Raw genomic sequence first — 14,324 nt, 5'->3', positions numbered from 1 at the left:
ATGCATCTCCCAAAAGCCTGATGGGAATTCCTCAGGGCAGAGAGTATGGTTCCTCACATGCATGCACACTGTTTTAGGAGCCTCCTGATGGCAAGTGAGTGAGGATACAGCCAGAGAGGCAATCACGGGTGGGGGGGTAGAGTGGGGGGGTGGAGTAAGGTCAGAAAACCAGATGGAGAATCCAAAAGCAGGCCTCCAAGGACAGCCTGGGAAGACATGAGGAGGAAGTGAACTAGTCTTTCCAGTCCTAATTGGTAGCTGTGAGCAACTCACAGGCTCCCAGCACTTGGTGCTAAGCACTGCTCTGCCAATGCTGCACCCAGCATATGCCCCAGAGCAGAGAAGATGATTGGCAGGCACGGCACCAAAGCAGCAGGTATGTGCAGCACCCTCTTCAGCCAATACTGCATCTACTTCTACTGCAAGAAGCAGAGTGACCTCAGCTTCAAGAACAAAGATAATCAGACGCTTGCCGGGGAAAGAGGTGATCTGTCCGAGTCACCTGACCTTAGGGATGCTGAAGCTGTTTAGAATTCTTCCCGAAGAAACACAGCCCAATGAAGAGTTGTTGGTGAAAGGGGACCATGAGAAGGGTGTAGACCACCTGACCAATGCAGTTGCTGTGTATGGACAGACTCTCCCAGCATCCCAGATCCAGATGTTCCTGACTAAGCTCCCAGCCTTCAGTCTGAGAACTGAGTGCTCAGAGCTTGATCTACAATGGTGTGGAAGGAGCCAGATGCCAACACAATAAAATCTCAGTTTAAATTATTCTTTAAATTCTTATCTTGGCCGCTGAGTGGCTCTGGGGTTAATAAGGGCAGACATGATTGTTACGGACTGTCCTGCAAGTGAAATTTACCAAAATCAGTGTTTACTTGGGCTAAATCCACAATCTGCTTGTTCTAATTTTTCCCAGTGAAAATTGTATTTTAATAGAGGTTTTCATTTTATAAATACACCACGAGTTGCCAAAAGAAAAATAAAACCAAGGAGTGAGCTATTAAGAAAGAATTATCGTAGACAGTGAGAAGGAGGAGGCTGGGGCGAATCCTGAATCCACAGGAGCTGACCTCCAATGGCCCCTTTGTCCCTGTTCTATACTGTGTTAGTGAGGAAGTAACAGACAGTGTGGAGAGGAGAGGAGAAAGACTGATGGCATTCCTCTTTCCTGGATCACTACTTCTCTAAGGTGACTGTTGAAAACACCAAACCCTATGGCTAAGTTGCCAAAATCCTTCTCCACACTGCCAGAGTTTAAAAACACCCATGTCTCCTGGTACAGTCCATCAGGAGGCAGCATAGCCATAGACATGATCCATAAGATACTCACACCCATTAATGCAGAGAACACTTCCAAGGGTTATTATAAGGTTATTGTTCAAAGCAGAAAATCAGTGATGTCCTTAAATTTAAGGGATAATTTCTTCTTTTTTTTTTTTTTTATTTTGCAATACAATTCAGTTCTACATATCAGCCACGGATTCCCTTGTTCTCCCCCCTCCCGCCCCCCTCACCTTCTCCCCAACCCACCCCCCATTCCCACCTCCTCCAGGGCAAAGCCTCCCCCGAGGACTGAGATCAACCTGGTAGACTCAGTCCAGGTAGGTCCAGTCCCCTCCTCCCAGGCCGAGCCAAGCCACCCTGCATAGGCCCCAGGTTTCAAACAGCTGACTCATACAATGAGCACAGGACCCGGTCCCACTGCCTGGATGCCTCCCAAACAGATCAAGCCAATCAACTGTCTCACCCATTCAGAGGGCCTGATCCAGTTGGTGACCCCTCAGCCATTGGTTCATAGTTCATGTGTTTCCATTCGTTTGGCTATTTGTCTTTAAGGGATAATTTCTAATATTTGACAATATAGAAAAATATCTATAATTGTCAACAGTTCATTGTATACTTCAAAATAACTAATGTTGAAAATTTGGTTGTTTAGAAATGAAAGCTTATGGCAAAACCTCAATATCATTACATATTATCACAAACACGTATTGAATGTCATACTCTCTACCCATGAACATGTTCAATTATTATGTGTCAGTTTTAAAAAGAAAAATACATAAATCTGTACATGTAGGTATATCTATGATCAGTTTTTCTTAAATAAGGAAAAGTTTAAATGTCCAACAATAGCCTATAGGTTGGATAACTCTCATAAAAACCATTGCGATGTATTAAATTAAGTATCTGTGCAAATGTATTTAAATTAAAATAGCAAAGTACAAAATTTGTAAAGATAATTAAAATGACAATGAAATAAAAAAATACATAGAGATGGTCAAAAAAGTTGAGAGCTATGCGGATAATAGCTGGCATTCATGCCCAGAGCATGCTGATACTGCTCTGAATGTTTAATATAAATTAGCAGTCCACACAACGACCTTCTGAGGTAAGTAGCAGTAACTCTATGGAGGAGGGAATTAAGCCACAAAAAGCTAAAGGGTTCAAAGCATAGCTCAAGTGTTTTCATCTCTAACTTCTTAAGCTCAAAGCCTGGTCATGAAAATACAAGGCATTTTAGGAATGAGTCTTAAAGCTACCTATCACTCGGCATTCTTCGATCTTTACCAAATGATGCTTCCTTCATAAGCATCATTTTATCAGCTGTCTCAAGAATCTAGTGCCACTGAAATGGTTATCTTTTTTCTGGAGAATCAAAAATAAAGGTTATATGACCTCGTTTATTTAAAAAAAAAAAAACAACTCAACTACAAACACAAGAAAGTAAGCCCTACAAGCGCCGTAAGTCAACAAAATCTCTAGTGGAGAGAAAAAAAAGTATGACACAAAAAAAGTGGGTTATCTGTTGGAAATTTTCAGAGCATTGAAAATCAAGTAACATGAATAAATTATCTAAGGAAGATGAAATGTCCATTAAAAAGAAAGGATAGCGCCAGGCGGTGGTGGCGCATGCCTTTAATCCCAGCACTCGGGAGGCAGAGGCAGGCAAGAGGATCTCTGTGAGTTCGAGGACAGCCTGGGCTATGGAGTGAGTTCCAGGAAAGGCGCGAAAAACCAAAAAAAAAAAGAAAGAAAGAAAGAAAGGATAGCCCGGAAACACATCCACATATAAAGAGACAGGTTTATGTGGGCTTACAGGTGTATAGGTTTCCAACTACGATTGATCAGTTCTGCTGATCTAGCCTTGGGCAGCACAGTACAGCCTGGTGGGAGATCATGATAGAGTCTGTTCTCCTCAGAGCAAAGTGGAGAGAAAGACAGGACTGTTCACAGTCCCCTACACCGCCCCCCCAACCTGTGACATCACCCCTCTTGCTAGACCTTACCTCTAAAAAGCCCCTACCTTCCAATGGCACTAAGTTGAGGGACAAACCCTGACACAAGAGATTTGGTGTGATTTTTCCAAATCCAAACCACATTGCCTTATGGTCACTAAAAACCAGTACACTAAACAATGAGGATGTGGGCTCCGTAATGGTGGGAGGGAGTCAGAAGATATGCGAGAGGCCTGGGGAGAAACTCAGTGGGTGCAGAGGTTCTTGTGGGGCAAGGAGACTGCTTGGATTTCCAGCATCTCAGACCACCTGTAACCTCAGCACTCGGAAAGTGGGGACAGGGTCCCCGGAACATGTTGGCTAGCTGGACTAGGCAAAATCCCAGAGTTACAGGTTCACTGATAGACCCTGCCTCAATATGTAAGGCGGAGAGCAATGGAGAGAGATACCTGATGTGAACTTCTGACCTCCACACGCATGTACATACTGTCACACACACACACACACACACACACACACACACACACACACACACGCCCACAGACTTTTCTAGAGCTTTGGAATCCAGACATAACATATTAAACCATGATCATAGGCCTTACTGAGAGTTAAACTCATTGTGTGTGTGTGTGTGTGTGTGTGTGTGTGTGTGTGTGTGTAACAGATACACATATAAACATGTGAACATGCATACATATCCACATTCATGAACACATATGCAGTCACAGTGAGTGTACACACGTATGTGGATGCTATAGCTGCTGGATTTATCAAATGGATAAAGCACCTCTCCACAGATTCCCCAGACCACTGAACTCCAAAACCATCCCCCGGTAATACCACGAGGTGCCTGGGGACTCATCACCAGCCTGTATCACTTTCACCTTAGAACAGGATAGCCTCTGGGATATGGCACTGGTCCAAAAGGAAATATGTAGTAGTAAGGAAGCTTACACTGAAGACTGAGGCGAAGGAAACAAGGAAGGTTTCCCTGTCCTTGAAATTCCACCTGCTTCTCTTCTAATACAAATCTATATCTTTCTGGACACCCATCTCATGGCCAACTCACATGCAGTGTCTGGAACATAGTAGGACTTCACCATCAAATAAACTGCTGTCAGGTGACAAGAAGAAAGAGAAGCCATGATCTTGTCCACAAGGAGTTCACGGTCATCAGGAAATGACGACTAAGTGTGTGGGGTGACATATGCTGTCGTTCCTGGGGTCCATCCATGAAGAGGGGAAAACTGTAAGTTCAGTTAGATACCAGTCTGGCTCTACTAGGTAGGGAGACCCTGAATTTCTCACCTCAATAAAAGAAAATAAAGAAGTATGGGCATAGCTCGGTGGTAGAGAATATTTGTGTAGCACTTGCATGGCCTTAGGTTCAATCCCCAGCACTGGAAAGAAGAGAAGGGGGAAATGAAAGGGAGGGAGGAAGAGAGGGAAGGAGGGAGGGAGGAAGGGAGGGAGAGAGGGAGGGAGGGAAGGAGGGAGGGAGGGAGGGGAAGTAAGAAGGGAGGGGAGGGAGGGAGGGAATGAAGAAAGAAAGGAAGGAAAGAAAAAAATGTAACACACAGAAAATAGAATAAGAAAGAGGGAAGGGAAGGGAAGGAAAAGGGAAGGGAAGAAGGGAAGAGAAGGGAAGGGAAGGGAAGGGGAGGAGAGGGGAGGGAAGGGGAGGGGAGGGGAGGGGAGGGGAGGGAAGGGGAGGGGAGGGGAGGGGAGGGAAGGGGAGGGGAGGGAAGGGGAGGGGAGGGGAGGGGAGGGGAGGGGGACTAAAGTTAAGTCTATCTACCAAACTACACTGTACACACCTGTAGCAAAGAAGAGACATTTTGTTGTAGCTGAAGTTTTCTCCAGTCCCGCCAGGGCCTGCAGCTGCTCAGACCCAGGAAAACTTCAGCTACATTTTGTACAATAAAGGTCTAGAAGCCAGAAGGGTTAGTGGAGAAGTGGGACAGGGTGAGGGTTGGAAAGGTCTTGCGTGTACAAGTGTAGATTCTATTCCTACTGATTTGAATAAGTTCTGGGTATGTGGGTCTCCTACCTCTTCTGAAACTCCCAGTCAGCATTTGCGAGCAGAGACTAGAGATGACCTAGAATCCAGGAATGTTTAAGCACTGAAAGAGACTATTTACCCAAGTCTTCAGTTTGGCAATAAGACACCTGAGATCAGGGGCATTAAGTATTTCTTCCGGCATAATGGTCTACTCCTGAGAGACAGCCACATCTAGACACACTTTCTTGGAGACTCAGTGGACACCTACTGCATCTCAATGATGAGAGCTAGAAGGCTGTATGTACGAGGGCCAAGCTGTAGAATCACATACAGATGTGGAATCCATACCACAAATAGACTATGTGGCGAGAGAAGAAAGGAGCTGGACTTGCTTACGTGTATAGACAAAGCCCAGGGCAGGCAGCATGTATAAAATGCTACAGGCAGACTGGAACATATAAATCAAAACAACTGGGCATAATAACTCAACTATCAACTGCTAGCCCAACAGAAAGACATTTCCTTGGGAGGAAAGGGCAACAGAAAGAAATCTTTGTTATGCATGGTGCTCAAATCTATTGAAAACGTCAAAATAATCTCATTAAAGTGTAACACGCTCAAGACAGACACAAAGAGTCCATGCAGTCTTGAAAAAAAAATCTGTTAAGGAATTTCACTTAATCCTCTCCTTTAGCTGACTTTTTTTTTTTCTTTCAAATTTGCCTGTAAACTAATACTTACATCATTTTATTTAGGGCAAGGGCCTGTGCCTGCAAACAGTTATTAAAATAAATGTTCTTTCCATGACCCAAAAGGAGCAGTTGGTATTAAATCAAACTTTTCTAGTTTATCTGGTGACAGCCCTTTCAGAAAACCTCAAGAGGTGACCTGTCGCCTCATTCTTTAATAAGCAATAGTTTTCTTTTTTGACTCAGAGGTGATAAACAAGGTCACTTTGAACACGAAAGAAGCATTTGCATAAACCAACAGCATCCAGAATATGCAATTAAAAAAGTGAATAGTTAATGAGCCTGCAAAATCATATGCACCCCTTTCTAGAGTAAATCTTACCGGATGATGAGTGATGGAGTTTTCTACGCTTGAATCTCTTTTTTAATTGAGTAAATAAGCTAAGGTAAGAATTAAAGCATAAATTAAAGCAGGAGCATGAACACAATTTGTAGGGGAGCGGGGGAGGGGGGATGATCCAGGAAAACAAAAGGAAGATTTATTCGGATGGATTTTAAAGTGCTTATGTCTCCTTTCCATTTGATGGCGCACATATGTGCACACACAAGCACACAGAACAAACCAGCAATGACCTTGTGGGTCACCTCTCTTTGGCCTGGATCACTGCATTCCCTATTTCCATTCCTCATCCTATAAGCAAGAAGAAAACAACACAGTGAAGTTAATGAACTTCCCATACCCTAGTGTGGTAGGTTGCATTGTTGGCTCCAATTCTTCACCCATCCTTGCACTCTTAATTGATATTTAGCCATGGCACTCATTTTGGCCAGTAGAGTAGGGGAGGTGTGACAGTATGTCATTTCCAAGACTGGGCTTTTAGATATCATAGTTCCCAGCTGCTCTCTCTGTTGCATACATCCAAAGGTTTTGCCCACGCTAGCCTACTGGAAAAATGAAGACTTTGAGAGATCCATAAAGGAGAAAAAAACCTGGCCATCTTAGAATAATCAAGTCAGCAAAGCACCTCAGCAGTACTAGCTAAGTGGAGTTGCCCCACAGGCTTTGGAGCTAAAACAATGATATAAAAACAACCACATTGTGGTCATTAATTTGATGGTCAACTTGAGGGATTTAGTATTATCTGGGAGGTGTGTGTGTGTGTGTGGGTGGGTGGGTGTGGGTGTGAGTGTATCTGGGAGAGCATTTCAGATCTGCCCTGCCAGTGAGTGTCATCATTTGTGAACTGAGGGCTTGAATGAAATAAAGGGAAGAAGGGATTGAATGACAATGTCTCTCATAGGCTTAAGCAATTGAAGAATTGCTCTCCAGTGGGTGGTACTACTGCGGGAGGTTTATGAGGAGGTGGCCATTTTGGAGGAAATATTTCAATGGAGCGGACTTTGAGTGTATCTAATCTTACTTCATATCCAGTTCTGTTTGTAGTTAGAGATGTGAGCTATCATATCAGCTGCCTGCTCCCACAGCCATACCTGCTCCTTGCTGCCATGGCTCTCTGCCATGGGACTCTTATCCCTCTGGAACCAGAAGCCCAAATAAACTCTTCCTTCTATAAGATGCTTCTGATCTTTTATCACATAAAAGTAACTGACATAGGGGTTAACAGAAGAAAATGATCTGAGGATCTGCATTTCCCTTTCCCTGTGTTCTAGCCTACCATGATGTGAACTGCTCTGTTCTTTCACATTTGTCCCACCATGGTTACTGACTGACACCTTGGAAACCAGGAGCAAAACCCTCTCAAGTTGTCCATACCACAAATTTGAATCCCAGGGATGAAAAACTAATCAATGTGTATGTGGTAGTATATAACTGAAGAGGAATAATAATTATGTAGTGATTACATAACAACTTTTGGATTGGGTCCCTGTTTCAGGGTGGCTTACTACACAGAAATAGCTGGTAGCTGTGCTAGATGCACTCAGACTTAACCAATAAGATCTAACCCTCAATGATGTGGAAGACATGGTACAATTTTTCCACTTGTACACCACAGCAAACACTAGCTATGTCTTCTGACTTAAAGAAGAATGAGGGTTAAATGCCCACCAGAAAACTCACCCAGCTCAACAGAAAGGGTCACATTCTGACACACAGAGCGGGAAGGAGGAAGAGAGAGAAAGAAGAAGGGGCAGAAATAGAATGGTGAAAAGAAGATAAAGAGGGAGGGAGAGAGAGAGGGAGGGGACAATGCCCCTTCTCTAGGGGATCTTATTTTACTGTATTAGTTCCTTTTATTATTGTGATGAAATCCCTGGACAAAATCGATTTAAAGAAGGAAAGGTTTATTTTGGCTGATAGTGTTGCAGGAGTCAGTCCACCAAGGGTCGGGTGGAAGGCATGACAGCAGGCAAGGGAGGCATTGTGTGTCATTACTTACCTGTTACCGCCTGGCCCTCCACTGAAGGTCAGAACTTCCTGCAGGAAAACTATTGGCTGAGTCTATGCTGGTATGTAAAAGCACAGTCCTGCTAAGCCTCTCTCGACTGTGTATGTAACTGACCAGAGAGAACTCTATCAAGGAGAGCAGTGGTGCTCTATCTGAAAAACTCCATCACAGAAAGAGGCATGGCCAAACGTGTCCTTATCAGTCATTGGCACCAATGTATCAAAGTGGAAACAGAGGTGGGATGCTGAAGGTGGTGTTGCCAGGAGACACCTAGCCCACTATGAAACACGTGCATTCAGACATACACAGAGCACAGTTCCTAAGCCAGGAACTGTCCTAAGCCTGTCTACTTGTCCACCACTGGTAGACTTGGAGTCTTTAACTTTGTCTTCCTTGGCTCTCCGGTCCTTTTAATTCTCTTCCTTCCATGCAAAGGGTAACCACTGATATTCTACCCATCCTGGAACTGATTTGTTTTTAAATGTACTACACCTTAAGCCAGGCACTCATCCACATGCAAACAGAGCCAGGAATCAGAGCTATTTGACATGGCCATCTTTCCCCTGTGTCCCAATAGTCATTCTCTATGCAACAATTCAGCCTTTGTAAGAGCCTAATTACAGCCAGAACTCCAAGACTCCCAGACAGAAGAGCAGAAGTCACAATCCCAAAATGTCTTCACAGTCTGGACTTATTACTGCAGCACCCATCAGAGCTGAAATGAGAGACCGTGTGTGGCAAACCGATACCCCAGGTGTCCCCCTGTGCCTGGTGGAGGGAGGTCACCTCATTTACCTGACAATGTCACTGTGTCCTTTTACTTAACTGGCTCTTCTTTCACAAGGTAAATCCTCTTAAGTGTCTTAAGAGGGCAAATAGCCTATCAGTCCCTGGCAACTTAATGAGAATGTAATCTTGTCCAACAGCAAAAGGTAGATGGTCAAAGAATGATTATGTGGCTGGCTTGTAAATCAAGATCTACTTGGACCACTATAAAACATAGTCAGAGGGCACTCCCATGTATGGATTCAGCTTCTAGACAGTTCCATGTGTTCCTGTACACTGAGAAGTGCATGAGACAGAACCAGGAAGTAAGGGAATAGCAAAGTCTGGGAATTAAACATGGAATGGACAGTTCTAAGAGGGAAGCCGATCACAGCGCATCCTTGGGTTTTAGGATCCAGGATTTACTGGAGTGATAAGTATTGGGAATGGACACCGGGGTTCAGCCATCTGAATGGGGCCTAGAGTCCCAAGAGTCCCAAGGACACCACTAGCCACAAGCTGCTGCCACCATGTAACCTGCTCATTTCTACGTGGCCACGACGTGAAAATTGTCTTGCTGTAGTTCACACGGAGTAAGTGATGGTAAAAGGACAAGAAATCTGGGGATGAGGAGATGGTTCCGTTGCTACAGTACCTGCTTCACAAGCACGAGGACATGAGTTCCTAGCCCTCATAAATGACAGATGCTCAGGCCCAGATCTGCAGTCTTGGCACTGGGTGGGTACAAACAGGTGAATCCCTAGAGTTCATTGGCCAGCCAGCATAGCCCCAGTCTCACTGAAAGACCCTGTCTCAAAAAAATAAGGTAGAAAGTGATGAGGAATACACCAGACATCAACTTCTGTCCTACACACACACACACACACACACACACACACACACACACACACACAGACACACACACACACGCACACAAGAACAAAAAAATAATATCTCAGGCTCAGTGATAGGCCACTTGTCTATCATGCAAAAGGCTTTAGGTTCCATCCCCAGCACCACAAAAAAAAAAAAAAAAAATCTCCATTTTTTCACGAGGCTACTTTCAGCCTTTCCTGAAGCCAGAACTCTGGTTCCCTAGTCCAGCTTCCTACACCAACACCCATGCCCTTGTCTTCTCATCTGTAAAATCTACACACGTTGGCCAGTAGTTGGCTGTTTTACTCTTTTGCTGTTTGGGGGAGGGGGGCACCACCCAGCTCCCAAATAAATACACATAGAGACTTACTATTTCTTATAAATGCCCAGCCTTAGCTTGGCTTATTTCTAGCTAGCTTTTCTTAACAAATTATCCCATCTATCTTTTGCCTCTGGTCTTTTACCGTTCTCTATTTCTGTATATCTTTTCTTTTCTTCTTATTCCGTGTCTGGCTGTGTGGCTGGGTGGCTGGCCCCTGGGGTCCTCCTCTCCTCCTTTTCTTGTTCCTCTTTCATTCTTCTTTTCCTCCTTCTATTTATTCTCTCTGCCTGGTAGCCCTGCCGATCCCTCTCCTGCCTAGCTATTGGCCATTCAGTTTTTTTATGAGACCAAGCAGGTATTTTAGACAGGCTCATTACAGCTTCTCAAATGCAACATAAAGGAATGCAACACATCTTTGTGTCATTAAACAAGTGTTCCACAGCATAAACAAATGTAACACACCTTAAAATAATATTCTACAACATTGGCCTTTCAAGTTCCTTCTGGCTCCAGATCCCCTGCTGCCTTTCTGACCGACCTCCACCTCCAACATTCTGGCAAATCCTACCACCCCCATCCATGGTTCCCCTCTCAGACTCAGCTTCAGTGAGTCCTTCTCAGGGAGATCATCTTAGACAATCACGGCTCATCTCAAATTGCCTAACAGATCACTAGCTCTTTAACTCATGTAGCCAGAATCTGGAACCCAACTGATGGGTTAACATCCCAACACCATTGCTTCCTGTGTGACATTAGATAAGTTACTTTATCTAATGATAATATATGAAATTAATAATCAAGTGCACATTTCAAGGTTGTAAGAATTGGCTCAATCTGGGGCTGGAGCAATGGCACAGTGGTTAAGAGTCCTTGCTGTTCTTGCAGAGAATTGAGTCCAGTTCTCAGTATCCATGTCAGGCAGCTCACAACCAACCTGTAACTACATCTGCGGGAGCTCTGGTGCTCTCTTCAAGCTGCCATGGACACCCACACTCATGTGCACATATCCCCACTCAGATACACACGCATACATATAACTAAAAATCAAGATTTTCAATACAATTATAAAGCATTGACTGAGTTAATGATTTTTATGACACAGTACCTAGAATAAAAGACACAATAAAGCAGTAATTATAGTTTCTTTTTCTTAACACCAACTCACCACGTAGTCCAGGATGTCCTGAAACTCACTGTACAGCTCACACTGGCCTTTAAAGTCCCTGCCACATGAAAACAAAATTATGATCTTGATGATGACTTCTGTACATGGGACAGTGTCAGGGGCTAGTCAAGGTCATGCTCCTGCCCATTTTGGCCTCTCTAGTGCTGCAGTCAGTGCTAAGCATAATGCTTAGCCTAGCAGATATTCACACGGCAAAGGTGCAAAATACTGGTACTTAATTTATGAACATGAGTACTATGTTTTGTTTTCAGTCCCATCAAATTTTCCCTGTGATTATTTTCAGAACGGAAACTTTCTGTCTCTTGAGCTTAACCTGTGGTGAATGAGACCAAATATAAATGTCCGTGTTCACAAGAGAAATCTTACCACTTGAAGAAGTTGCATGAATACCTGTCTCAAAATTTCTTCCTCCCAGCTCCCCAGGCTGAGTGCCTCTTAAGGAATTACATTTCAGGGAGCCAGCTCTCGTGACTGGCAAGAAAGGGAAAAGTCAAAGCTTTTATTTATCCATTGGATTTCCAGATGTTGAGCATGTCTTAAGTTTGGCCTGAATGGTATTGACAATTTATGGTTGTCTTCGGAAAATCATTTGATAATGATCCAACTATCTAGAACCTCTTTATTTTATGCCCGTTAAAAGAAAAGAAAGTTATTACCCAGGAAAATTTCCAGACTGCCATAAAAGAAAGGCCATTGCTGCCAAGAAACACCTGCCATAAAACCTCTCCTAACAGCTTCTTACCTTTATGTATCTGTAAAGCGGCCTTTTTAAAAACGAGAAGAGACCATCAATCATTTCTCTTTAAGGCTAATTGTGAATGTTTAGTGCAGAAATTAAATATTATAAGATGTGAATAAGGTGTGTGGCATTCTAGAATTATGTGCATGCATCTCCAGGAGGGGAATACACGAAGCATCAAGATTGTGGGACCAGTGATGCCACTAACATTCTGTAGGAGCTTTAGTGAGTCCTTTTTGGCCACCTTGCCCATTATCAATGCCCCACCCCCCATCTACCCAAAGAGCATGGCTAGTGGACATTTCATTGCCTTAAAGAGTTGTTCATGAGTGAAAATAAAAGATGTGGAAGCACTTTGAAAGAACTAAATGTGGGCCTTTGAGATAGCTTGGCAGGTAGAGGCAATTGTACCAAGACTAACTAACATGAGTTTGAGCCTCAAGATACATATGCTGCAAAGAGAGAACTGACTCCAAGATGTCCTCTAACCGACATACTTGTGCTGTGGCACACACACACACACACACACACACACACACACACACACACACACACGCAGGCACACTCCTCAAACAAATAACTAAAGATGTAATAGAAAAGTTAAATGTGGCATGAAAGCCAGGTGTGATGGTACATGTCTATAATCCCAGCATGTGATTTACTGGAGAAGCTGGCAAGTGTGAGGTAATCTGGGGAATTTGGACCCATCTGGGTTATACAGTGCGACTTTGTCTCAGACAAACAAACAAATGAAAGACAAATAAATGTGACACAAAACTACAAAAGTATAACCTTTTTTAATGGGAAAACAACTTATATGGACAGTTCCATGTTTACACAGCATTCAAAGCTACTGTAAAGAAGAAATAAGTGAAATCCGGCTTTGGACTCTAGATCAGTGGTTGCTAAATCTGACTGTCTGAATCCCCAAATGCCCACTTGATAAAAAATAAGCTGCTCACACCACCATAAGCTTACCAAGTCAGAATCTCCATAGACCTATGGAGGTTTGACCAGGAATTTGTATGGTAGACCTGGGAATCTATTTCAGCAAACTTCCCAGGAAATTCTAATAAAGGGGTCAGGGAAATCCTGGGCCAAATGACTTTGAGAGTCCTCTACCACAAGAGTAAAAAGGAAAACCCAGTTATTTATGTGATCATCTTCAACAGTGTCTGTTCCCCCCAAACTAATGATTACATAGTCAAGTTCCACTCTGCCTCACCCAGACCCAGGCTTATCAGTCAGAACACAGAGATCAGAGACTTACAAACACCAGCATCCTCTCCCTCCACCACAGCAGAAAAAAAGAAATCTGCTAATGGAAGTCGATTGGGCACATCCCTCCACCTCCTCCTGCATCCATGACTGAAACCTAAGGGCATCTTGGAGATGGGGCATACTATCACAGCAATTTCAAAGGTGGGTGTAGAGATTAAATTTTTATCCTGAATAATGAGCTATTGATTATTGAAGGGAGAGCCTTCCCTCTCTCCCTCATTCCCTGTTTCTTTCCCTTTTTTCCTTTAATAGTAATCTCTCATGTATTTGTCACAGGCCAGGCCCTGTACTAGACTCAGGTTACATGCTGGGCTAGTAACACTCACAGGCTGGTGAGACAGACACCAGTGATAATAGTCTCCCCGTCCCTGAGGAATGAATCTAGAAGGGTGCTCAACTGCAGAGCCTTTACCAAGGGAGTCTGAGGGGGAAGAGATGACCAAAGAGACAAAGATAAGCTGGGACTATGGGGCAAAGTTAGTGAGCTGCCCAAATAAGTCAGGCAGAGGAAAGAGTCTACGTTGATGTATAAGTGTACCAAGGCCCACACTGGCATCCCAGAGAATGAGAAAAGAGTTGGTGACATGAAGTATTGCCAAAGAGGCAAATCAATGCCTTGTGAGTGGCCCATTCAATACTTCAGACTTTATCACGTGAGCAAGAGGAAAGCATTAAAGGGCGGAATGCAGTGAAGAGAAAGTAGCCAACGACAAGACCCTTCAGCTTGAGGACAAGACCCGTCAGCTTGAGGACAAGACCCGTCAGCTTGAGGACAAGACCCGTCAGCTTGAGGACAAGACCCATCAGCTTGAGGACG

The 14,324-nt window shown here is 43.8% G+C and overlaps 1 pseudogene; it reads left to right on the top strand.

Annotated features, from left to right (window-relative positions):
* The first annotated feature begins 345 nt into the window (after positions 1-345).
* Positions 346-767, top strand: LOC128118026 (mitochondrial import receptor subunit TOM20 homolog; annotated as a pseudogene).
* Positions 768-14,324: the final 13,557 nt, after the last annotated feature.

Source organism: Peromyscus californicus, unplaced genomic scaffold (assembly GCF_007827085.1).
Source record: "Peromyscus californicus insignis strain IS unplaced genomic scaffold, ASM782708v3 Scaffold_21__1_contigs__length_65335640, whole genome shotgun sequence".
Taxonomy (NCBI): domain Eukaryota; kingdom Metazoa; phylum Chordata; class Mammalia; order Rodentia; family Cricetidae; genus Peromyscus; species Peromyscus californicus.
The sequence above is the reverse complement of the archived record's forward strand: the minus strand, read 5'-3'. Positions and strand labels throughout refer to the sequence as shown.